This window comes from Phocoena sinus, chromosome 1 (genome assembly GCF_008692025.1).
Source record: "Phocoena sinus isolate mPhoSin1 chromosome 1, mPhoSin1.pri, whole genome shotgun sequence".
NCBI classification, from domain to species: Eukaryota; Metazoa; Chordata; class Mammalia; order Artiodactyla; family Phocoenidae; genus Phocoena; species Phocoena sinus.
Window position 1 is genome coordinate 16437556 of NC_045763.1, and position 26806 is coordinate 16464361.

The window sequence follows — 26806 nt, forward strand, 5'->3', positions numbered from 1 at the left end:
TCATCAAATGTTAGTTATTATTAGTGGCAACTGCTGAAGTACAAAAATGCAAAAAATATGACATTGTATGTCAGTATTTACAAACTGTAGGTCTTCACATGTGTACTTATTCCTGACAGTGTATACATTTTCTTCCACTCCTAATTTGTGGAATAACCTTGGGAATGGATACATGTATAACTAACATGGGTGAAATACATATCTAGCTCCCAGAAATGCAATAAATCATGCCAAAAATCTTCAGAGGCAGTGTTTAAAGCTTCCTGTTCTCAGTATAGACTTCTAAGAAACATTATTTATTAGTGTCTACTTTGTGCCTAGCAGTAACAGACCCTAGAGAAATAGAAACAAAACACATAATTCCTGCCTTAAGCATTTAGTTTAGTAAAGAAAATAAATAATAAATTTATCTATAGCTGTTAGTAGAGCAACTAACCCAGCTGGAAAGAGATGTGAAGTATCACCCTATTGATTGCTACTCTCTGCCATATAACTCCTCCTCTTTATCCTTTCCCTTGCCCCCAGCTCTGCTAGTCCTGGTCTTCTCTGAAAGCAGACAGGAAAGCAGTATTTACCCTTTCTATATACTATAGAACTGCATTATTCACTAGGTAACCTCTAAGCCACATGGGGCTATAGAGCACTTGAAATACAGCTACCACAAGGTGGATGTGCTAAAATATACACTGGAGTGCAAAGGCTTAGTACAAAGAAATAATGTAAAATACAGTACCTCACTAATAATTTTTATAATGATCACATCTTGAAATTATAATATTTTGGATATACTGGGTAAGTATGTTATTAAAATTGAGTTTACCTGTTTTCACTTTGAAACATGGCTACTAAAAAATCTAAAATTACATAGCTGGTTTACATATTTCCACCCAACAAATAATCCATAAAAAAAATTAAAACTGAATACATAATGCACTTCAAAAGTATTCAGTAAGGATTAGCTAAATCTGAACCTTAGATTGAAATTTCAAAAATATTAGCTAAAGTAACCTATAACCATATCTAAATTCAATCTTTTTAAAAATCAAACATGAAGGGCTTCCCTGGTGGCGCAGTGGTTGAGAGTCCGCCTACCGATGCGGGGGACATGGGTTCGTGTCCCGGTCCAGGAAGATCCCACATGCCGTGGAGCAGCTGGGCCCGTGAGCCATGGCCGCTGAGCCTGCGCGTCCGGAGCCTGTGCTCCGCAATGGGAGAGGCCACAACAGTGAGAGGCCCGCGTACCGCAAAAAAAAAAAAAAAAAAAAAAAAAAATCAAACATGAAGAAAGAAAGGATCTATGTTGTCAGAATTCTAATTACCTAGGGCATGTATTTATGGTCTGACAATGACACTCATTAACCCAACAAATTGAAACCACAAACTCTACTTTTCTAGATTAATTAATATTCAGTAAAACTGTTCCTCCTCCTATTACACTGAATTACACTAGAAATAGCCCAGTCTACCACAGTTCATCAAAACCATACCACAGCATCAAAACCCAAGCTCTTTTTATAATTACAGAGAAGTAAACTTCAAAACATCCTAAAAACAAGGCATTTACTTATGAGTGCAATTCATTTAAATTACGTGTAAGTGCAGTCTTACAGAATCTGAACTCTGGGGCTAAAAGTCAAAGCTCTTGCTCTTTAGTATCTAGAGAGGCCATGAAAATTAATTCATTAGGTACGTGACTCACACTGACCTGGGTTCCTCAAGAGTTACCTGAAGAACCAGCATTAAGAGCAAAGAGAGAGTTCCAAAGGCCCTCCTTCCCCAAGCCAAGGAGACTTACGTGGCTGAGAAGGTTCTAAATAGATCAAACCAAAGAGACTATAAATGGACCCAGAGACTACAAATGACATCCAGGGGCCCTAAGACATGACTAGGCATTCCCTCATCTCTAGAAGAACTTAAATAAAGATTGGTACTAAAGAAGCTAAAGAACTATTACTCTTCCACTCTATATTCATATGTAAAAGTCCCAAAACCCAGGAAATTTGACCCCAAGGATGTCCATAATATATATTCCAGGAATCACAGAACCAAGACAGCCTCCTTGCCAGTACTTTATAACACAAAATGTTATTTGTGGGCAAGACGTGGCCTTTGAAAAACTGCCTAAACTGCACCCACTTAAGAGTAACCACTTTGAGCACTCGCTTCAGCAGCACATATACTAAAACTGGAACGACACGGAGAAGATTAGCATGGCCGTGGCGCAAGGATTACACGCAAATTCGTGAAGTGTTCCATATTTTTTGATTCACTTTGCTATACAGCAGAAACTAACACAACACTGTAAAGCAATTACACGCCAATGAAGATGTTAAAAGTAAATAAATAAATAAGAGAAAAAAAATTAAAAATAAAGGTAACCACTTTGGACGTCCCCTGGCGTTCCAGTGGTTAAGAATCCGCCTGCCAATGCAGGGGACACAGGTTCAAGCCCTCGTCCGGGAAGATCCCACATGCCACGGAGCAACTAAGCCCATGCGCCACAACTACTGAGCCTGTGCTCTAGAGCCCACAAGCCACAACTACTGAAGCCTGCATGCCTAGAGCCCGTGCTCCACAACGAGAGAAGCCACCACAATGAGAAGCCCGTGCACCACAATGAAGAGTAGCCCCCACTCGCTGCAACTAGAGAAAGCCCACGCTCAGCAACGAAGACGCAACGCAGCCAAAAATAAATAAATTTATTTTAACCAAAAATAAATAAATAAAAGTAACCACTTTAGTCAAACTGCAGCCTTGATGATTTACAGCTCTGTTTACAGATTTTCATAAGAGAAACAGCTAATCGCATCACAAACAATGAAGACTTATCAATTCTATACATGGTCCAGAGTTAAAGCACAAAACCCCAAACACTTAAAAATAATAATGACCAAGTGTTTCCATATCTCTTGGTATGTTGAAACACAACAAGGATTGACTTGAGCTCAATACCTATGTATAATACAAAGGGATAGTTGAAACAATTTCTTTTGACATAAGAGCACCCCCAAAGTGACCCACCCTCAGCCTGGATCAGGTAAGAACCAGTATCTATGGTCCTAGAGAACCCTGTGCCTTTCTTTAATACAGCAACTATCACACATATTACACTTATCTCTTTAATCATCTCTCCCTCACCACATTGCAGGACCCTGATATCTCTGGCACCTAACACAATGCTGGGCATATCTCTGAATGCTCAAAAAAAATTTGCTGGTTGAATGTATAATATGGAGCTATGCTGTCCAATGTGGCCTCTAGCCACATGTAGCTATTTAAATATAAACTTAATTAAAATTAAATGAAATTTAGTTCCCTAGTCACACTTGCCACCTTTCAAGTGCTTGTTGCCACGTACGGTTAGTGGCTGCCATACTGGACAGCGTAGACACAGAATGTTTTCAACATCACAGAAAGTTCTATTGGGCACTGCCTGGAGTGTCCCTTGATTCTGGAGGCATTTCCTAACAGGACTATTATTCTAAGAGAAAAGGTAGAAAGAAAAATGTTTTAAATGTGCATCAAATTCCAGTAGTAAACAATACAACCAAAGGAAAGGAGTTCTTCTGCAAGACTGTCTCTAATATCAACTATGTTTCAAACTTTTCTGATAATTCTTTATTGCTGAAGTTTCATTATCAACTAACCCCCTTATCCCACATATTCCCCTGTTGTGCTTAAAAGAAAGCCCTTAGTAACAACAAGGGCTGCTGCCCATACTCTAGGAAGGTGAAAAAAAAGGATGTATGAGATTATTTTTACCCTAATCATAGGCTAATAAAAAGGTCCAAAAGGATTTTGAAATTAGTTTAGTCTAGTTAATCAATTTTACAGAGAAAGAGACTGAGTACACAGAAGTAAAATAACCCACAGAAAAGATGTTAGAAGCAGACCAAACGGGTAAGGAAAAACAAAAAGCAGAGTGCACAGAAAGCCAGAAACTTTTATTTTTTTTACAGAATTATGGCATATTATCCAAAATATCAAAATAGTCTATACTTAATAAACGGGAATGATAAGTACTAGTAAAAGGTCAAGAAACTCTCAACCAAAGTTCCGTCTTGTGTAAGAGACCCTAAGTTTCCCCTTACAAACTCTAATATATTATTTAAATGCTTTCACTGGCAGTTTACTTTTTCTTTCCATAATATAATCACATAAATTATTTATTCTCATAGTCAGAATCTATTTATTCCTACTAGTCAGAATAGATTTCAATTAAGCCACAAATATAGGCAGCTAAAACTGAAAGCAGAATATTTACTAGTTATTTTCAAAGGAAACATAATTCCAATGACAAGGTAAGAGTATAAACAATGAAAGCGAACTAAAGGGAGAGAAATAATGTGCTTCTCAAAAATGAAATCACTTCTGTCACTCTGAAAATGTTATCTGAATGAAAACCACAGTAAGTGTTTCTGCTCCTTAACTGATTTTCATTTCCATGACCTATAAATAAAAATATAGAAGAAAGTAATATTAAGTTCTCTTATTACTTCACTATGAGCAAAAGCAAATTCAAGGCAATAAATCCAAAGATGTTATTAAAACAGAGAAAGACTGACAAATATATATTTTTTGCACATAATACTTATGTAGCTTGGAGTGTCCTCAGCCTCGTATTCTTAGGTAAACACTGAATTTTGTTTTTCAAAGGGCACAAATCTCTCCTTTGTAGGAATTTTATATACCTAATTTCTTACACCTAAAGTTATAAGAAAGCTTTTATATCTGCTCCATTAGGTTGAGAATCCGCCTGCCAATGCAGGGGACATGGGTTCGAACCCTGGACCGGGAAGATCCCACATGCCGCGGAGTAACTAAGCCCACGTGCCACAACTACTGAAGTCCATGCACCTAGAGCCCATGCTCTGCAACAAGAGAAGCCCGGGCACCGCAACAAAGAGTAGGTCCCGCTCGCCGCGACTAGAGAAAGCCCACGCAGCAACGAAGACCCAACACAGCCAAAAATAAATAAATAAATATTTTTAAATAAATAAATAAAAATTCTAGGCAGGTTTACGGTAATCCCAATAATCCTCAATAACAACAGGGGCAGGCCTATGTGTTGTACACAATAAACTCTGCTGGATTAAGAAAGTTCACTTCAGGGAGTTCCCTGGTGGGCTAGTGGTTAGAATTCCAGGCTTTCACTGCCGTGGCCCAGGTTCAATCCCTGACTGGGGAACTGAGATCCCACAAGCCGCACAGCGCTTCATAACAGGAAAGAAAACAGATAAAGGCTGTCAGTGCCCATTAGTTTGTCAATATGACTAATCAGATACCAGTAATAAAATATTTTAAGTTCTAAGAGGATGTCAGGTGCAAAATGCCTAGTTTGTCCTTTAACTTTTTACCAGGTCTCAGAATCAACCTATTTCAAAAGATAAGAACATCTTCCTCTAGTCATCTGCCAAATCCTATTTCAGTATGAATCTAGAAATGAAACTTAAAGGACATGTCTACTGAGAAGTAAAGGAATCATTCATTTCTTGATCATTAAAAATCAAGAATCTTGGGGCTTCCCTGGTGGCGCAGTGGTTGGGAGTCCACCTGCCGATGCAGGGGACACGGGTTCGTGCCCCGGTCCGGGAGGATCCCACATGCCGCGGAGCGGCTGGGCCCATGAGCCATGGCCGCTGAGCCTGTGCGTCCGGAGCCTGTGCTCCGCAACGGGAGAGGCCAGGGCAGTGAGAGGCCCGCGTACCGCAAAAAAAAAGAAAAAAAAAAAAAAAAATCAAGACTATTAACAAAGAACAGACTTCAAATCCAACAACAAGCAACATGCTAATACTCAAAGCTCTCAGAAAAGGTACAATCCAAATAATTAAGCTAATTTAATGTCATTTATATAATATGTAAGACCTAATTAACTCACAATTGACCATTTCAATTTTCTAGGCTAGGAGTCTTAACTTTAATTATATATCTAAAACTTAAACTCCAAAATATGATTCAGAAGATGTCTGTGTATTTTTTAAGTTGCAAAAATTATTCCAATGAGCAGCCTAAATTGAGAACTACTATCCTAGCTTTAACACATCCTTAAAATTATGCTAATTAAATTGGCATTTTCTTCAATTAAAAAAAAGTAAAAGATTACTTACTTGGGTCAATCAAGTCTAATGAAAATATTAACTAACTTTAGTTTTCAATGGCAAAAAATTAGTACTTCTCACATTCTTAAACACATCCTCCCAATTTGTTTTACACCGACTTCTCTCATCAAGAGTGTATCACAGGGCTTCCCTGGTGGCGCAGTGGTTGAGGGTCCGCCTGCCAATGCAGGGGACACATGTTTGTGACCTGGTCCGGGAAGATCCCACATGCTGCAGAGCGGCTGGGTCCGTGAGCCACGGCCACTGAGCCTGCGCGTCCGGAGCCTGTGCTCCGCAACGGGAGAGGCCACAACAGTGAGAGGCCCCCGTACCGCAAAAACAAAAACAAAAAAAACCCAAAAAAAGAATGTATCACAATATGTCTTTGTCAGGTAAATAAAATGTTTTCTAGACATTTGTGGATAACCAACACAATGACAAAACAGTTAAACTGATTTTCAAATTGCAAAGATGGCAATAAACTAATATAAGAGCAGAGAAGGAACAATAAAATGTTCTTCATTTCACTAAAATTCAAGGTTCCAATAGCTTGGGCAGAATTATTTATGAGGCAGATTATAAAAAGATAAAACTAAGAGAAAGCAGTTTTTAGCAGCGGATGACAGTGAAGACGACCATTTGAAAACAAGACCAATCAACAAACTGCACAAAATGGGAACTGAAAAAAAGCAGACATATTCAGGGTTAGGACTGAAAGATAGTTAACTACTTCCTTGTTTTATGAACGCTTTGAAGCTTCAGCTAAGCTCTTCAGCTAAGGAATTAAGAGCAAACAAGTTGTTAGCGACTTCCCTGGTGGCGCAGTAGTTAAGAATCCGCCTGTCAATGCAGTGTTCAATCCCTAGCCTGGGAAAGATCCCACATGCCACGGAGCAACTAAGCCCTTGCACCACAACTACTGAGCCTGCGCTCTATAGCCTGTGATGCACAACTACTGAGCCCGCACACCACAACTACTGAAGCTCACACACCTAGAGCCCGTGCTGTGCAACAAGAGAAGCCACCTCAATGAGAAGCCCACACAGAACAACAAAGAGTTAGCCCCTGCTTGCCCCAACTAGAGAAAAGTCCGCATGGAGGAAGACCCAAGGCAGCCAAAAATAAAATAAAATAAACAAATTTATTTTTTAAAAAAAGAAATTTTAGGATTTCCACTTCACAGTATCCAGTTGTGAGAAGATGAGTCCAAAATCATAACTGAAATGTATCTGGAAAATACTGTACATGAGAAACTCCACAAAACACAGACAATATGCAAATATATAAAACGCTGACTATACTTCAAACTTGTTAACATGACTTAACAGAAATCAGTCTACTTTTATTAGTATTATGTTCCTTTAAAAAATTTATTCCAAGAGCAAATAAAGGCACAATTCAGTAAAATGTCCTTGGTGTCAGGCGCCACCCACAACACTTAAAGACAACCTTTGAGGCCTGTTACCCAACTGCAGGGACTCCATCTGTCAACTCTACTAATCTACCTCATCTTCCATTCATAAACACGAATGGAAACTAAACAATCACCAGACATTAAGAAAGTAAAGAACCAAGATGAATAAACAGAACCAACCCTGGAGGGAGAGAGATGGTACAGGGAACAGAAAAAGATTTCTTTAATTTCCAATTAGTACCTATGAAAGGATTTAAGATACTATTCCAATCATAAAATAAGACGCATCTGCTACACACAGAAAAGGAGAGAAAACAAAAATTCTTAGATATTAAAAAAGTAATCGCCAAATGTTTATTTACGTACCCTTCAATTCAGCAATTCTATTTATAGGACTCCATCCTACTAAAATACTCACACGTATGTATAAGGATATGTGCTATACTATTTTTTGTTTTTTTGCGGTCCATGGGCCTCTCACTGTTGTGGCCTCTCCTGTTGCGGAGCACAGGCTCCAGACCCACAGGCTCAGCGGCCATGGCTCACGGACCCAGCCGCTCCGCGGCATGTGGGATCTTCCCGGACCGGGGCACGAACCCGTGTCCCCTGCATCAGCAGGCGGACTCTCAACCACTGCGACACCAGGGAAGCCCTGCACTATACATTTTAACACATACAAAAAAGCCTAGAAACTATACATATATCCACCAATAGGAAAGAGTTAAATGAATTATGGTACAACTATAGAATAATCTACATGTATCAACATGGGAAAGATTTATACAATACATGAAAAAGCAATCACTAAGCATTGCAGTATAATCCCACTTATAATCTTGTTACACAAGTAATATAATAGTAATAGCTATTTATTACTATATAACACAAAGTGCCAGGTACCATTTTAAGTACCTTATAGGTATAACTAATTTAATCCTCACAACAACCTTAAGCACTAGAGTCTATAATTAACCCTTTTACATGAGGACACTGGGACACAAAAAGGTTAAATCATTTTTCCCAAGGTACACAGCCACTAAACCATGAGAGCTGGGACTATCAGCTATGGGACTCGAAATCCTCCAAGACCACACTTCACACTTCCAGCAGTTAGGATGCAAATCACAGAGTCCAGCTCCAGAGGCCATCCTCTAAAAACCTCCACCTCTCTCCCACTCCCTGATTCTCTTCCCTTTTCCCCTTCCTCTTTCTCTCAATTTGTAAATGCATACAAAAAGATCTGTAAGAAGAGAGATGCTGAACTGTCAACTGTGATAGCTGCTAATAATGGAAGTGGAAGTGAAGAAGGTTTTTAATTGTTTTTAAATATATAATATAAAGGTATAAATCAATATAATCTGTATCCTTTATAATACACATGCATTATTTGACTGTTTTGAAACTAAACTAAGATCTGAATAAAGACATGAAAATAGCATATAAACAGATAATTTTCAAAACAATAAATAAAAGCTAATAAACATGGGAGAAAACTAAATCTTATAAGTAATCTAAGAATGCAAATTAAAACTGTATATAATTTTCACCTATCAAATTAACAAAAGTTAAAAGAATATTTAATGCTGGTAAAAATAGGGCAATATGCATCAACTATCCTAATGTTCACACCTGCTGATCCAGTAATTTTTACTTTATTGAACAAATACCTGAAATATTGAAAAACATTATACACAAAGATGTTAGTCTCAGCATTTCTTTTAATACCAAAATTGTTAACTGAATAATCCAGTGATAAGCAATGTGCTTTAAGTATACTGTGGTACAGCCATATACAGAAATGTTATAATACCATTAAGGAAGCCCTCTCAAAATTTTTATTGAAATGGGAATGTATCAATGTTAAAATAGAAAAAATAATATTCACAGTATGATCTTCAGCTATGCACATGAGTATATGTACATAAACACATATGCCAACACATGTATATATAAACATATATATATTTAAAAATTCCCCCAAGGAAATATATCAAAATGCTACCAATAGTTATCAATGGGTGGTAAAGTTACAAGTGATTTTTTTTTCTTTTTTCCCTGTGATTTTTACAATGATCACATATGGCTTTTCTGTGGAAGGGAGCTTTTTTCTTTCTTAAAAGCCTTTTCTCTTCATCATACTAAACAGAGAAATGAGTGAAGTAGTGTGTTACTGCGTATCCGGACATATCATATTTATTGGTTGTCAAGCAGCATATCCGACATCATGCCCATCTCCAGTCACAGGCAGAAAGGACAGAAACTCAGGCACAAACACACCCCAACCAAATGGCAGTGCATCCACTCTATGGAGCAGCCTAAGCAGCACGTACAGCAACTTCAATTCTCCACTCAAACCACTCCCCATCTCTCACCCAACATTTTAGGTTTACTTTTGATGTGATACAGTAATCCTCACACAAGCTGCACATGGGGACAGACCATTTTAATCCTCTACTCTATGCCGCCGAGTCTGCCCCTGAGAGAAATGCTACCCATTTTGTAAATTTACCCACCGTCATTCTGGACACTTCTCTGTCATCAACTGAAACAGACACGTAAGCCTTGCTGCTTTCTAAAAATGGCCAATCCTGCTTGGCAAATGACAGCATATGCTAAGATTTCTCACTTCTGCAGAGGATGGGTGGTTCCCCTGCTAAGGCTATAAATCCCAATACACAGTAGCATTCCCTCTCAACAGCAGAATCTGAAATGTAGTATCTCCTCCACGAGAAAAGTCCAATTCTCCTGGCAACAAGCTTTAAGAGAATCCTGACCTAGAGCACGCTCTCCAGGCTTCTCCTCCTGCTTCGTCACAGGAACCACAGCAGCCGAATCCTATACTACGCCCGCCCATGCTGCAGCAGCAGCCATGTTTGGCTCAGCCCTGCTGCAGCCCCAGATGGAAGCCAGGACAGCAAGGACAAGATGGCAAAGGACTTTAAAAAGGAAACTCTGTAACAAATAAGAGGTATCATAAAAAATGTTGCACTAATCTGCCACATCATTAAAAGTAAGGCTTTTTTTTTTTTTAACGACGCCTCTTTCAAAGTACTTTAAGCCGCTTCTCTTGGTATCATGAAAACAAATTTGGGAAGATCGGCGTAAGTATTACTATTATGGTAAAGATCAATTTAATCAGAATGCATGGGGAACACAATTCATAAGTTTTTACTTAACTAATAATTAACAAAAAAATGCTCCCTCTTTCCCTTGATTCCCTGTTAAAAAACTACAAATGTATTTTAAATCCTCTTCACTCTTAAAATAATGAATGTAATTTAATCTGTCTTTGCTTAGTGAGGAACTTGCAAGGAGTCACATTTTAGCTTAGTTTCATTTTTCAAAGTAGAAACTGCTTTACTTTTCTGATTATAAAAGTGATATGTGGGGGCTTCCCTGGCGGCGCAGTGGTTAAGAATCTGCCCGTCGGGCTTCCCTGGTGGCACAGTGGTTAAGAGTCCACCTGCCGATGCAGGGGACACGGGTTCGTGCCCTGGTCCGGGAAGATCCCACATGCCGCGGAGCGGCTGGGCCTGTGAGCCATGGCCGCTGAGCCTGTGCGTCCGGAGCCTGCTCTGCAACGGGTGAGGCCACAGCAGTGAGAGGCCCGCGTACAGAAAAAAAAAAAAAAAAAAAATCTGCCTGCCAATGCAGGGGACACGGGTTCGAGCCCTGGTCCAGGAAGATCCCACATGCCACGGAGCAACTAAGCCCATGCGCCACAACTACTGAACCTGTGCTTTAGAGCCCATGCACCGCAACTACTGAAGCCCGTGAGCCACAACTACTGAGCCCACAAGCCACAACTACTGAAGCCCGCGTGCCTAGAGTCCGTGCTCCGTGACAAGAGAAGCCACTGCAATGAGAAAGCCCACTCACTGCAACAAAGAGTAGCCCCCACTCGCTGCAACTAGAGAAAGCCTGTGTGCAGCAACGAAGACCCAATGCAGCCAAAAATAAATAAATAAATTTTTTTTAAAGTGATATGTGGTTAATGTAAACAAAAATGACTTAGCACAGAAAGAAAATGAAAATCACCCAATCTCACCAGCAACCAGAAATAGCCCCTATGAACACTGTTGTATAAGCAAGCACTTTTTCTATATATTTTTTAAGATAAAATTTGATCACACATGCTACTTTTAACTGGCTTCCATAGAATAAATGTGGACTTTTTCTTAATATTTATTTGGCTGCATCAGGTCTAAGTTGTGGCACACGGGATCTTCGTTGAGGCATACAGGACCATTTTTTTTAGGTGTGGCATGCAGGATCTTTTTAGTTGCAGCATGTGAACTCTTAGTTGCGGCATGTGGGATCTAGTTCCCTGACCAGGGATCAAACCCGGGCCCCCAGCTTTGGGAGCACGGAGTCTTAGCCACTGGACCACCAAGAAAGTCCCAAAGTGGACGTTTTTATGTCAGTAAGGTTTTGCAACATTTTTAAGGGTTACATAGTATTTCAATGGATATTGAGGCCAGAATTTGCCCAGAACTCTATTACTAGACCTTAGAATGTTTCAAAAGGTTTGCTATTATACATGATGACATGACAACAATCAGAATTTTATTTAAACTCTGACTTTCAAGTACAATTCTGTAAAAGCAGATGATATTATATAAAACAAAAACAAAAAACCAAGCTTGATTTCAAAGTAATCCTTGGATATATGTTGATCTCAGAACCTTAACAAAGTTTAATATAACAACAGTCCAATTTCTGTTACATCACCAAGGGACACAAGAAGCAAAATCCTAGGTCAAACCATCTCATTCATCCCACTTGGAAAAGAAATTCATTTTAGTCTCTGTCTCACCCTAGGTACCTGTTTAGTGAAAGAGACTAAGCTCAAAGAAAAGAAAACAGTGGCAGAGCCTGGGGAAGAACTGAAAGTAATTCCGTGAGGTAAAACTGATCCAGGACTCTAATTGTACACTGCTGAGGTCCATCTTCAATTGGAGGATGAGGAAATTAAAAGGTTTAGAAGAGGTTCTAGACTCCCAGACCTATAACTGACAGGGAACCAAGCACTTAGAGCAGCCATGTTCAAAAGTACACCTGTACATTCCATCAGAGAAATTCCTCCAGGTTAACAAATTTATTTGAAAAGGCCAACTATTTCCAGTTCTGCATCCCTTAAATGAATAATCAAACCTGCTAACACTACGAAAAAGCACAAGAACAATAAAATGCCCCATTTTCAGGGTCATGAACATGGAGCTTCTTCATGAAAATGAAATCCATTTCCCTCCAACCCAAAGACTGGTTACTAATGCAATTTCAATTATCCTTCCAGACGTCACAAGTCACAGCTGAGTTGGTATTGACCACCAAGAGCTCAAAAACTTCCCAAACACTGTATAATGAAATCTATCAACATTTGAAAACTATTATCTTCCAAATAATCAATGCATGATGTTACAAAATCACGCATGGGTAAAAGATCCATTCAAAGTACCATACAAACCAACAGATTTAAGTGCATGAAAAGTTCATGGAGGGACTTCCCTTGTGGCACAGTGGTTAAGAATCCGCCTGCCAATGCAAGGGACACTATCCGCCTGCCAATGTAGGGTTCAATCCCTGGCCCAGAAGATCCCACATGCCTCAGAGCAACTAAGCCCCTGCGCCACAACTACTGAGCCTGCACTCTAGAGCCTGCAAGCCACAACTACTGAGCCCACATGCCACAACTACTGAAACCCACGTGCCTAAAGCCCGAGCTCAGCAACAAGAGAAACCATCGCGATGAGAAGCCCATGCACTGCAATGAAGAGTAGCCCCCGCTCGACAAACTAGAGAAAGCCCGCGTGCAGCAACGAAGACCCAACGCAATCAAATAAATAAGTTCATGGACATGGTTTCAGGTTCCAAATTGAAACTAACTTTTAAGAAACTACCATTGTCAGAAAGTTAGGTTTAAAAAAAAAGAAAGAAAGAAAAGAAACTACCATTGTCAAGTTTTGGTATAATAATAAAGAATATCCACAATTATCTGAGAGAGACATTAAAATACTCCTCTCCCTCCCAGTCTCCTTCCCAAATCTGATCTGAGTGAGACCAGATTTTCTTCAAACAAAACACTGTATAGCAGAATGAATGCAGAAGCAGATGTGAGAATCGTTACATTCTTTTAAGCTAGAAATTAAAGAGATTTGGAAAAATATAAAACGCCACTCTTCTCACTAATTTTTGTTTTGTGTGTGTGTGTGTGTGTTTTGCGGTACGTGGGCCTCTCACTGTTGTGGCCTTTCCCATTGCGGAGCACAGGCTCTGGACGCGCAGGCTCAGCGGCCATGGCTCACAGGCCTAGCCGCTCCGTGGCATGTGGGATCTTCCCGGACCGGGACACGAACCCGTGTCCCCTGCATCGGCAGGCGGACTCTCAACCACTGCGCCACCAGGGAAGCCCTGATTTTTGTTTTGAAAAAGTTATTTTTCAATTATTTAAGTTAACCTATACTGGGTTTGTCTTGTTTTTAATTAAGTGAATATTTCTAATTTTTTCATTTTAATATCTAATATAAATATCAACAGATATAGCCCACTTAAGAAAAGTTCTCTGAGATTCTCAATAATATTTAATAATGTACAGATTTATTTTAAAAATCTGTACTCTTGAGATTTTTTTCTAAATAACAAAAAAACCCTGAGAACCACTATTTTAAGTCAATGGTTTTCGCTGTGTTTTCTGTGGAAATTCTGCCTCAGTTTCTTGGAATGTAATTTCCAATCTATAGAATTAAAATATAATTGGGAAGTTTTCACTTCTGCAAGAGATTTTTTTGCATCCAATGCTCTAAGAGCTCACATAAATTTACACAAGCCTCTTTCACAATGTATCAGGTAAATCAGCTTATACACTCATTAATAAATTGACTCCTAAATGTTTCCCACTCTTTTCTCATATCTATTTTCTAATTAAATTGGAAGTTTTTCAGGAACAATGTCCATCTTTCATTTTACTTCTTCCCACATTCCTCCTACAGTATACAGCAGGCGTTAAATGTGTGCTGCCCCTGTACCAGTGACTTACAACCACTTTCAGAATGTATTATTTTTGTAGGAAAGCTAAAAAGTACATCTCAAGGATTTCTATACAGAAAAGAGCCCTCAATCATTCAAGAAGATTCTAATGGCTCTCTGAACAGTAGTATCACTAATTCTTATAACTATCAAAATATGGCATCCTCCACAATGACCTTTCTTTCGAGGCCATCTGTGAAGGGGCTGAGTTAAAGGATTTCCATGATCCATTCCTACCCTCACATTCTAAGACTTGGATTCTTTTAATTCTCAATCCCAGCATCAAATAATGCTGGATACTATGGTTTGTTTAGGGGCTGGAAGATGAGTCAGCAGGTGAAGCCATTTGTGAGAAGCAGTTTCATTACATTTCGAACAACAGACGAGCCAGCAAAAGACAGCTGCCATTGTTTACATTGCTGAACATGCTGTCGGGTTTCACAGGCCTATAAAACCACCTATGTTTTGTCAGCAAGCTCCATTTTTCTTAGTTAAGGGCTAAGAAGCATCAGACTTAGTTACCAGCTCCTAAAGCACAGTGAACAATCTCTTTTCTCAAAGCAAAAATAATTTAAGTGCCTAAAAGAGCATTCAAAAACCATTCTCGCAACTAGGAGTATGCCTCTGATAGCAGTAACCCAGTTCTCTTCATAGACTACTAATGTTATACATGTTCAGACACAGGAAAAAGTGCTTCCAATAAGAAAAACAAATAAGGGTTGGTTTTTTTTTCTTTTTAATCATATAACATTGTTAACTAAAGCACAACTCAGTGCTCATTTAAAGGAACTGAAAACAAGTGGATAAAATATGAATTACTAATCTTTTTTCAGAGAGTCGGAGAGGCCAAATAACCTGATACTCAATGGAATTACCTTCTGTTCTGGTTCAACTCAGTTTCACTTCTCAGAACCAAAAGTGTTTCACCTTTAAGAATCCTTCTGTCATAAGAAGGATTCCCTCCAAATACATTTTTCTTTTAATTATTTTTTTAATTGGACTATAGTTGCTTTACAATATTGTGTTAGTTTATAGTGTACAGCAAAGTGAGTCAGCTATATATATATATATATATATATATATATATATATATATATATATATATATATACTTCTTTGGATTTCCTTCTCATTTAGGTTACCAGAGAGCAGTGGGTAGAGTTCCCTATGCTATATAGTAGGTTCTCATTAGTTACCTATTTTTTACATAGTATCAATAGTATATATATGTCAATCCCAATTCATCCCACCACCACCCCTTCCCCCTTGGTACCCATATGTTTGTTCTCTACGTCTGTGGTCTGTCTCTATTTCTGCTTTGTAAATAAGATCGTCTATACCAATTTTTTCAGATTCCACATATATGTGTTAATATACAATTATTTGTTATCTTCTTTCTGACTTACTTCACTCTGTAGGTCCATCCATGTCTCTACAAATGACCCAATTTCGTTCCTTTTTAGGTTGAGTAATATTCCACTGTATATATATACCACATCTTCTTTATCCATTCCTCTGTTGATGGACATTTAGGTTGCTTCCATGTCCTGGCTATTGCAAACAGTGCTGCAATGAACACTGGGGTGCATGTGTCTTCTTGAATTATGGTTTTCCCTGGGTATGCCCAGTAGTGGGATTGCTGGGTCATATATTAATTCCATTTTTAGCTTTTTAAGGAATCTCCATACTGTTCTCCAGAGCGGCTGTATCAATTTACATTCCCACCAACAATGCATGAGGGCTCCCCTTTCTCCACACCCTCTCCAGCATTTGTTTTTTGTAGATTTTTTGATGATGGCCATTCTGACTGGTGTGAGGTGATACCTCATTATAGTTTTGATTTGCATTTCTCTAATAATTAGTGATGTTGGGCAGCTTTTCATGTGTTTGTTGGCCATCTGTATGTCTTCTTTGGAGAAATGTCTACTAAGGTCTTCTGCCCATTTTTTGACTGGGTGGTTTTTTTTTTAATAATGAGCTGTTTATATATTTTGGAGATTAAACCTTTGTTCGTGATTTGTTTGCAAACATTTTCTCCCATTCTGAGGGTTGTCTTTTTGTCTTGTTTATGGTTTCCTTTTCTGTTCAAAAGCTTTGAAGTTTCATGAGGTCCCATTTGTTTATGTTTGTTTTTATTTCCATTACTCTAGGAGGTGGGTCAGAAAAGACCTTGCTGTGACTTACACTTCACAGCAACACACTTCCCTCAAAGAGTGTTCTTCCTGTGTTTTCCTCCAAGAGTTTTATAATGTCTGGCCTTAATTTAGGTCTTTAATCCATTTTGAGTTTATTTTTGTGTATGGTGTTAGGGAGTGTTTTAATTTCATTCTTTTACATGTAGCTGTCCAGTTTTCCCAGCACCACTTACTGAAGAGGCTGTCTTTTCTCCATTGTATATTCTTGCCTCCTTTATCAAAATAAGGTGACCACGTGTGTGTGGGTTTATCTCTGGGCTTTCTGGCCTGTTCCATTAATCTATATTTCTGTTTTTGTGCCAGTATATTACTGTCTTGATTACTGTAGCTTTGTAGTATAGTCTGAAGTCAGGGAGCCTGATTCCTCCAGCTCCGTTTTTCGTTCTCAAGATTGCTTTGGCTATTCGAGATCTTTTGTGTTTCCATACAAATTGTGCAATTTTTTGTTCTAGTTCTGTGAAAAATGCCATTGGAAGTTTGACAGGGAGTACACTGAATCTGTAGATTGCTTTGGGTAGTATAGTCATTTTCACAATACTGATTCTTCCAATCCAAGAATCTTCCAATCTCTCCATCTGTTTGTATCATCTTTAATTTCTTTCATCAGTGTCTTCTAGTTTTCTACATACAGGTCTTTTGTCTCCTTAGGTAGGTTTATTCCTAGGTATTTTATTCTTTTTGTTGCAGTGGTAAATGGGAGTGTTTCCTTAATTTCTCTTTCAGAGTTGTCATCATTAGTGTATAGGAATGCAAGAGATTTCTGTGCACTAATTTTGTATCCTACTTTACCAATTTCATTGATTAGCTCTAGGAGTATTCTAGTAGCATCTTTAGAATTCTCTATGTATAGTATCATGTCATCTGCAACAGTGACAGCTTTACTCCTTCTTTTCTGATTTGGATTCCTTTTATTTCTTCTTCTTCTCTGATTGCTGTGGCTAAAACTTCCAAAACTATGTTGAATTAACAGTGGTGAGAGTGGACAACGTTGTCTTTTTCCTGATATTAGTGGAAATGGTTTCAGTTTTTCACCATTGAGAACAGTGTTGTCTGTGGGTTTGTCATATATGGCCTTTATTATGTTGAGGTAGGTTCCCTCAATGCCCACTCTCTGGAGAACTTTTATCCAAATATATTTTTCAAAGTTGTGATTTCCAATAAAGTACTGGGCTGAGAAACAACTCCTAATTGCTTTCTAGTTTCATATCCATGGCTCATCTGGGCATTATACCTTAATAATTTCCCTTTTCATTTCAAAGGCAGTCAAATTAACCTAATATTTCAAATTCCTAGCTGAACTAACAAGGAGATGATATATACAATACATATATATCTATGACAAAAGATGCCCTGTTAGTCAGGAGGTACTTTCACTATTAAGTGTTCCTTTATTTGAGTACCAAGACAATATGCCTTTTAAACTATAAACTTACAAGCTGGGGCTTCCCTGGTGGCGCAGAGGTTGAGAGTCTGCCTGCCGATGCAGGGGACACGGGTTCGTGCCCTGGTCCGGGAGGATCCCACATGCCGCGGAGCGGTTAGGCCCGTGAGCCATGGCCGCTGAGCCTGCGCGTCCGGAGCCTGTGCTCCACAGCGGGAGAGGCCAAAACAGCGAGAGGCCTGCGTACCGCAAAAAAAAAAAAAAAAAAAAAAAAAAAAAAAAAAAAAAAAACTTACAAGCTATCCACCATGAATCTGCTACAAACCATGCGCCAACTGTAAACAAAGGCTAAAACTTAAATCACAACTACATGTGTTTTTTAAAATATATAAAGTCCAAGTTATCTTTAAATACAGGTTGGTAACAACCATGGAAATTAACCTAGCTCCAAGTCTCTTAAAAATATCTACACATAATTCATAAATTTGGAAAACTGCAGATAAAAAAGTAAATGAACTGAAAGTCATCCTTAGGAAAAGTATATACAACCTATCTTAAGAGTCCCAAGTAAAAATTATAACTCACGTATCAATCTTGGATTTGAATTATTTACTAAAAATATATAATCTGATCCTCCCGCCTAACAACCTTCCAGAAGGGTCCTTCTAAAACACAAATTGGCCACATCATTCCCCAGCCTACAGCTTCGATTGCTCCTCACTGTCATCTGGGTGAAATCCGTGCTCCTTAGCATGGCTTATATAGCCCTTTTCTGTGGCCATTGATTATCCACTTCTCCCCTCCAAACTGTTGTTCCAGCAATGATGAACAAGTCATTTCTCACCGTCCTAAGTCTCTGTATGTGCTGATGCATGGCTGAAATACTCTGTCCTCCCACTATCTTTCGCATGGCTCATTCATCCTTCCAGATTGTTTAGAAGTATCCCCTTCTCCAGGAAGCCTCTTCCCTCATTCCTCCCAATTCTCTCCCACCCACCCCCTTAAGTGAAGTGACCCCCCTCAGAGCTCTCACGGGTCCTGTGCTTTCTGATTCCTGTTTACTTACCCTCTTATATATCTGCCTCCTGCATTAGGACTGTAAACTTGAGGGCAAAGACTATGACTTATTTCTAACTTCTCTGTGCTTAGCTCAGGACACATTGTCAGTGCTCAGTAAATATCTACTGAATGACTAAGCTGGGATACATAAACAAGAAAACAGATTTTTTTTTTTTTTTTTGGCTGTGCTATGTGGCATGCGAGATCTTAGTTCCCTGACCAGGGATCGAACCCGTGCCCCCTGCAGTGGAAGCACAGTGTCTTAACCACTGGACTCACTGCCAGGGACGTCCCAAAAACAGATTTCTATTTAAAACCTATGGAGAAAGTATCCCATCTCTGCTTTGTTCTACGTTCCTGTGAAACAGCTTGCCAAATCACCAGTTCCCAGCTGGTACAAATATTGGACTAACAAAGCAGTTCCCAACTTGTAAACCAAACTCCTTAGGTACAAAAATTCATCATCCGCAAGCTATTTTCACTATTTCAAAAAGCTTAAGAAATTATACATCAGTTCACAATAACGAGGCAAAAACCGGCTAAAACATCAGTTCCTTTTCTCCCTCTTGAAATGTATCAATTAAGGATGGTAACACTGAGTTCATTATGCTATGCTTAATTCCTGATTAGTATATAAAATCCTTTATTAAAAATGTGAATTCAAATGAATGATTTCATAATAACTGCAGCCCAGAACCCCAATAACAACAGCTTTTGAGTAGCCAAGGTAGACAATATGTGACTTAAGTGTATTTAAAGCTTTTTATTATAAAATATGCCATTATTATAGAGAATAATCAAAAGTATAGATTTAAATATAACTACCCAAACCAAAGCCCATCAAGGACTAATTTCAGGCTTGCAAAGAAAGAGAAAGAAATTTCTCTTCAGTCCCCAATCTTCCTTAAATGTAGCAACAATTACTTAAGCAGAGTTTGGAGTTTAAATCAAAAGGCTAGGACTTCCCTGGTGGCGCAGTGGTTAAGAATCCGCCTGTCAATGCAGGGCAGCACACGGGTTCAAGCCCTGGTCTGGGAAGACTCCATATGCGCGAAGCAACTAAGCCCGTGCGCCACAACTACTAAGCCTGTGCTCTAGAGCCTGTGAGCTACAACTACTGAGCCCGCATACCACAACTACTGAAGCCTGTGCACCTAGATCCCGTGCTCCGCAACAAGAGAAGCCACCACAATGAGAAGCCCATGCACCGCAACAAAGAGCAGCCCCCGCTCAACGCAACTAGAGAAAGCCCACGCACAGTAACAAAGACCCAACGCAGCCAAAAATAAATAAATTTATTTTTTAAAAAAAATCAAAAGGCTACCTGTCAAGTATTAAATGTCACTTTCTCCAGCTACATAAAGCCCAGTGGGAACCTAACCAGGAAAGCATAAAAAGATTGTGCTTTCTTGGTTCTCTTTCCTCTCAGCCACTTCCTTTTTTCTACAGTTTCATCATCTTCATCAAATCACTGGACAATGCATGGACTTAGAACCTTTGCTTTTCTCTTCATGTTCTCCATTATGCTTATATTTTCACATATTTGTATTCCCAGCCCTTTCTGCTCATGTGACCTTCATCTCCCTATTTCCAAACATGTCCAGTTATCTCCATTTGTTAAATGAATAAGACGTTCCATTCATTTCAAATCCAACATGTCCTAAACTGAATTTATCTGCCCACTATCACAAAATGTCATATAAAATTAAACCCTACATCTTTCTTACTCCATCAATGACAACATAATTTTACAGTCTCAAAGCCCTGGAGTCAGTTTTAACTTTTTACTTTCTTTTATCAAGGACAGTCAAATCTTTCTTTCTTTTATAGCTTTCATGATATGACCATCCTTTCCTTTTCACTTCCCTCTAGCCTCAACGTGCAGCAGTAAAACCTTGGAAAACCCTTAATGGAACTAGCATATACTCTCCATGCCTCCTCTCTCTCTCAACCCATTCAGCACAATCTTCACCTTCCGGTAATGACGAAACATGTTAGCAGGTCTTAAGTCCTCAATAAACTTCCACCTGCTACAAGATAAAAGTACAGATTATTAAGCTAAATACCCAAAAGTCTCCAAAACTATCACATGTCCTGCACATTCTATGTTTTCCATTTCAGCCAAGCAGTTCTTCTGACTACCCCAAACATACTATGTACCATTTTCTAACTGCTATAAATGTATCCTCCCTCAATTGTAATTGTCCTGGGACTTCCCTGGTGGTCCAGTGGCTAAGACTCCACGCTCCCAAAGCAGGGGGCCTGGGTTCAATCCCTGGTCAGGGAACTAGATCCCACATGCCACAACTAAGAGTTTGCATGCTGCAACTGAAGATCCTGCATGCCGCAACTGAAGACCCCGCACACCGCAACTAGAAGATCCCGCATACGGCAACTAAGACCCAGCACAGCTAGCTAGCTAAATAAATAAATAAACTGCAAATGTCCTTCCCCTTACATCTACCCAAATCTTACTTCCTATTTCTCTAGTTCTCACTGATCTCTCAGGCCTCTGATCTCCTACCTCCATTCAGAGAGCACCTTAAATTTTTAACTGTTTGACTAGAGTACATAAGAGGCAGAGAGCACATTTCAGGTTTCTTTTGTATCTCCTTCAACAGCTAGCACGTACTATTATTTAATAAAACTTGCTCCTTTGTTCATTTAATAAACAATGATTGTGTGTCTACTAAGCCTCAGGCACTTTTAGCTTAACCTGTGGTATCAAAACAATGACCAATATTTCCCTTACCTGTTCTACTTCTTATCCTTTTCTCAAGATTCCATTAGTTCTTTCCTTCTCCCTTGAGCATCCTAACCTTACCATAACCTTCCATTCAGTTGAATAGCAACTAAGCTATTTTCACAAATATGTTTCTGGAATACAAAAGAAACATGACTTGCCTCTCCAAATATTCTGAGAAAAATTAGAAAGAGTGACCAGCAGTATGTGTGTGAAGGCTATTTTGCCATCTGACAGTTGGAGGCTTCTCACAACTGTCCTTACCACTGACACTCATTTTCACACACAGTACTCCTATGAACAGACCAAAGCCTTAATTTCACTAAATGTATGCAGACTTACTTTTTGTACCTAGACTCCATGATAAGTATACGGTTAATTTAAGAAAGGGGATTGTGATTTTTTTTTTTTTTTTTGCGGTACGCGGGCTTCTCACTGTTGTGGCCTCTCCCGTTGCGGAGCACAGGCTCCGGACGCGCAGGCTCAGCGGCCATGGCTCACGGGCCCAGCCACTCCGCAGCATGTGGGATCCTCCCGGACCGGGGCACGAACCCGTGTCCCCTGCATCGGCAGGCGGACCCTCAACCACTGCGCCACCAGGGAAGCCCAGGGTTGTGATTTTTAAAGTGCATATGAACTGTAACTTTTAATGACTAAATTTCTATTTCAGTTAAGCTCCTTCAGGTAAAACAATTCATCAGACTTAGCGTTCAAAATTTAACAACAATAAAAAACAATGTAGGTGGTTTATCCATGGGTTCCACAGGGTTAACTAGAGTACGTCTCCGACCTCAAATCTCATCAAAAGAATTTACTCCTAGGCAGACTCAAAGAATGTGAAATACGTACATCTTCTGACTAAATCAAACTGTTAGATATGAAGTAAAGACACTGGACCTGCAGTTCCCAATACAACCTAAACATAAAAAGCCTTTCAAATTCAAGTCTCTGGGAGCAAAACAAAGCAAAAACAAAAACAAAACAAAAACCTCTACACGTTTCCTTCTTTTATCTACTCTGCTAACAGAAGAAGGAATACTTTTTAAATATGACCAAGTTTTAATACAAATTAAAAACGCTGACTCTTGGAGAATTCAGATGCTGGCCAAGCTCAAAAATAAAAAATTAAGTAATCACACGATATGCTGTGATAACCTAAAACCATACTGAAAATTGGTAAAAATAATAAAAATTTAAAATTAGAACAACAAAAAAACTATGTTTTAATTCTCAAATTGTTTCACAGTAACAAAAGCTTCTTGTACTGTGTCACAAGGTCAAATAAGTCGAGTCACTTCCCTGGACAGAAACCACTAATGCTGTTGCCTTATAAACGCCATCATAAAGTTTAGAAAGCATTTTCTCTTTCATTATCTCAATCATTATCGTAACCCTTTGAAAAGGAGAGGCGTACTATTTTCCTCATTTTACAGATGAGAAAACTAGAACTCAAGGAATCAGGGGATTCACGAGCACATGGCTACCTTCATGTAAGAAAAGGGATATAAGAAAATGTACAGGTATCTACTCATTTGTATAAAAGAAATACAGGAAAGAAACCAGAAATTAAGAGATTGGTTACCTCTAGGTACAGGTGGGAAAGAAGGGGGAAAGAGAAACTGGGTAGCAGAGATAGAAGTAACACTTCTCTGAGTATATCTTTTTTTTTTTAATATAACTCAGACTCTTAGAACCAGAGTAATGTTTCACATATCCAAAATAAACAATCAAAACTAAAAGTAGAGGAATAGGGTTAGCAATTCTCAAACTTTTTATGTGTATACTATAATTAGCTGAGTAGATTATAGATAATGAGAGCCAGGTTTCTCATTATCGGAGATATTTAATAAATAAGGAAAAGGGGAATGTTAAAACAAACTGGGTGGCATTGCAGTGGAACTCGAGCTATTAGTATAAAGTCGTGGTTTTTAATGTATACACAAATACAGAAATACAGATAATGTGTATACAAGTGGGTTAGTATATATATATATATTTTGCCTGCCAAAAGGGCCTAGAAGCAATGACATTCCAGTAACACTGAACACACCTCGGCCCAGAGCTTGGTCACTAACACCATTTTCCAATAAAAAGAGTCAGGATTTCTTGGAGAAGTGGCTGATCAGAGCATTGAGGCAAGAAAAATACAGTATGAACCTGAAACATCTTGTGGTGCCAGAAAGTAAAGAAATGCTTTAAAAAAGAAAGGTGGGGGGGGCCAAAATTCCCTGGCAGTCCAGTGGTTAGGACTCTTTCACTTTCACTGCTAGGGTCCTGGGTTCAATCCCTGGTGGGGGAACTAAGATCCTGCAAGCTGCACAGCATGGGAAAAAAAAAAAAAAAAAAAAAAACCAGGTTGGTGGCTGGGTAGAAAAACACAGAAGCCAATCTGAAGGAACTCCTAATGGGCAAAGTTGGATTAATCTGAGCAACAAAACAAATAATAATAATACATATCCGTGACTCCGTGATGATATAAATATACAATAGAATAAATTAATAAATGGAGGAGAGCTCTTCCTCACAGCAGAATTACAATTAATAAATGTAGAAGGAAAGAGAGAAATAGCCCCAATTATGCAACCACAAACTTAATAAACGTTGCATGTTAAGATCCACCAGTTGCTGAAATTAGTGGGCCAAAGTTTGAGGAGAAACAGTATTTGCAAAGTCTTCCACAAGATACTTATCAACTACAAAGAGAAAGATAGTAACGCCACAGTAGAATGACCCACCATGCAGACACCAATCTAACCAAGTAATCAAAGTAACCATTACATACGGACATCAGGAATTTCTTAGTATAATACACTATCAAACTTCTTGATATGATACACTACGAAAGGATGCATTCTGCTATTCTTACCAAAATTCATAACCTCATTCTGATCATGAGAAAACATCAAATCAACCCAAACTGAGGGACATTCTACAAAATAACTGACTGGTAGTCTTCAAAGGCATCAAGGTCATGAAAGATAAAGGAAAGACACAGACTGGAAAAGACTAAAGAAAAATAATAACTAAAAGGATAGTGGAAAAATTGGTAAAAATTCTAATAAGGTCTGTAGTTTAGCTGAAAATACTGTATCAATGGTAATTTCCTGTTCTTGATGATTATACTGGTTATGGAAGATGCTAACAGTAGGGGAAGGAGGTGAGAGATACAAGGGAACTCTTCCTACTATTTTGGCAGGTTTTCTGCAAGTCTAAAATTAGTTCAAATCAAGTTCTGTTTTTTTTTTTAAAGGGAGCTGACAATACTTTGTTCCTACTTAGTTGACATGCTAATGTCAAAGACTTCTATAATAACTACAAGGTCAAATACAAATTGTTGGACCAAAGGATATAAAATGTTTTGCTGCCTCACAAAGCATTTTAGTAACATATCTAGAAATAGCATAAAGATGCCTAATTTTCTAAGCTATATAATGGTTACTAGGTAGGATGACCCTATACTTTACCATCCAAACCAGGACCATTACAGGAGAAAGGGGATCTTCGGTTACCCTACTAGTAGGTCAAAGTAGTTCATGTTATTAAAGATCTCAAATCAGTTTGAGCTGGCATAAACTTGATGCTTAGGCAAGTCATCCTCATTTCCCTTAGCCTCTGAACAAACGCCCCTGAGGGAGGGGGCCAGAAAGTTGGACGAGTAGATTCCCCAAAGTAGACTTATGTATTGCGAAAGTAAGCTAATGCATACTTACATGCTTCAATTTTTTAAATATGATTTTTTAAAGGTCAAGAATGAAATCACTGACTTTCCAGAGCAGCATTCAGTTTTCACTGCCTTGCCTAAAATGTACCACATTCAAGTACTCACCCAGTCACAGCATAAAAGGTAATAAGCTAAGGTTAAGTACTCTGCTGTATGCTTTTGAAACAGCAGTCAGGAAGTTGGACTGGTTCCAAATTCTATTATTTCTGAAAAAGATCAGCAATGTAATATTGAAAGTATCAGCTGAATATGACATATTAGCCTCAAAGACTCAACAATATTAACAAGGTGTTGATGTCCTTAAAATTCTACATTTAGGTTAATTAAGACCCACTTCCTTTGCATATTTAGTAAGAGCTAAGCTAAAGATATGCATAGTAATTTATAAAACTTAAAAAGTAGACAGACATAATCTTTAAAAATCAGTAACCCCATTCCCACACTGTAATATTTCAAGTCACTGAAGAAGTTTCCTGTGTGTGGAAAATCTTCATCCAAAGCAAATAAACCCTGTTTTTATCAGACTTGAAAGGTTATACAGAGCCTCCTCTTTAATGTGGTCTTTTCCTAAATAGTAAAAAGAATCCTGTTAGAGATTAGCAGTATTTCTCTATTTTGTTTCTTTATAATAATATAAAGAAACATTAGCATAAACTGAGGGTATAACCTAATAAATAAAAAAATCAAATTTAACTTGAAAATTACATAAATGATTTAGGCAGAACTAACATTCTATGTGAAATACAATAACCCAAGAATTTGTAACTTACAATTTCAATTCTTCACAGGACAGCAAAGTAGTCAAATGCCCATACTTTACTTCTTACAAAATTATCACTGCCTAATAGGAATTATCTTAATAGAAGCAGGCAAAATCTCTTTTGAATAGTTCTAGGCATTATACAAAAGGAAGAAATGGTCAAAGTCTGTTTATTCAATAAGTCATTAAAAATTAGCACACCTCACTAAATCTCAAACATTTAATGGATTATAAAACCTTACACATAGTTCTGTGATGCCATTCCTACTCTCCTAATCTTTCCTGTTTCTTATTTCAACTTGCACACTTCAACCAAATAAATCTTCAAAACTACTGTTTTCATCACCAGTTTCCCAAAAAAAAAAAAAAAATGAAAGAAATGCAATTGATTTTTGACAAAGTGCCAAGAC

At 38.5% G+C, this 26806-nt stretch overlaps 1 protein-coding gene and 1 non-coding gene across 12 annotated transcripts in view; one reads left to right on the plus strand and one right to left on the minus strand.

The window, feature by feature from the left end:
* The window catches only part of EIF4G3 (eukaryotic translation initiation factor 4 gamma 3), a 383092-nt gene that overhangs the window by 345997 nt on the left and 10289 nt on the right, over positions 1 to 26806 (minus strand). The window lies entirely within an intron of this gene.
* LOC116745235 lies at positions 2156 to 2262 on the plus strand. Its single transcript, XR_004347333.1, has one exon. It is a non-coding gene; the product is annotated as a U6 spliceosomal RNA (small nuclear RNA).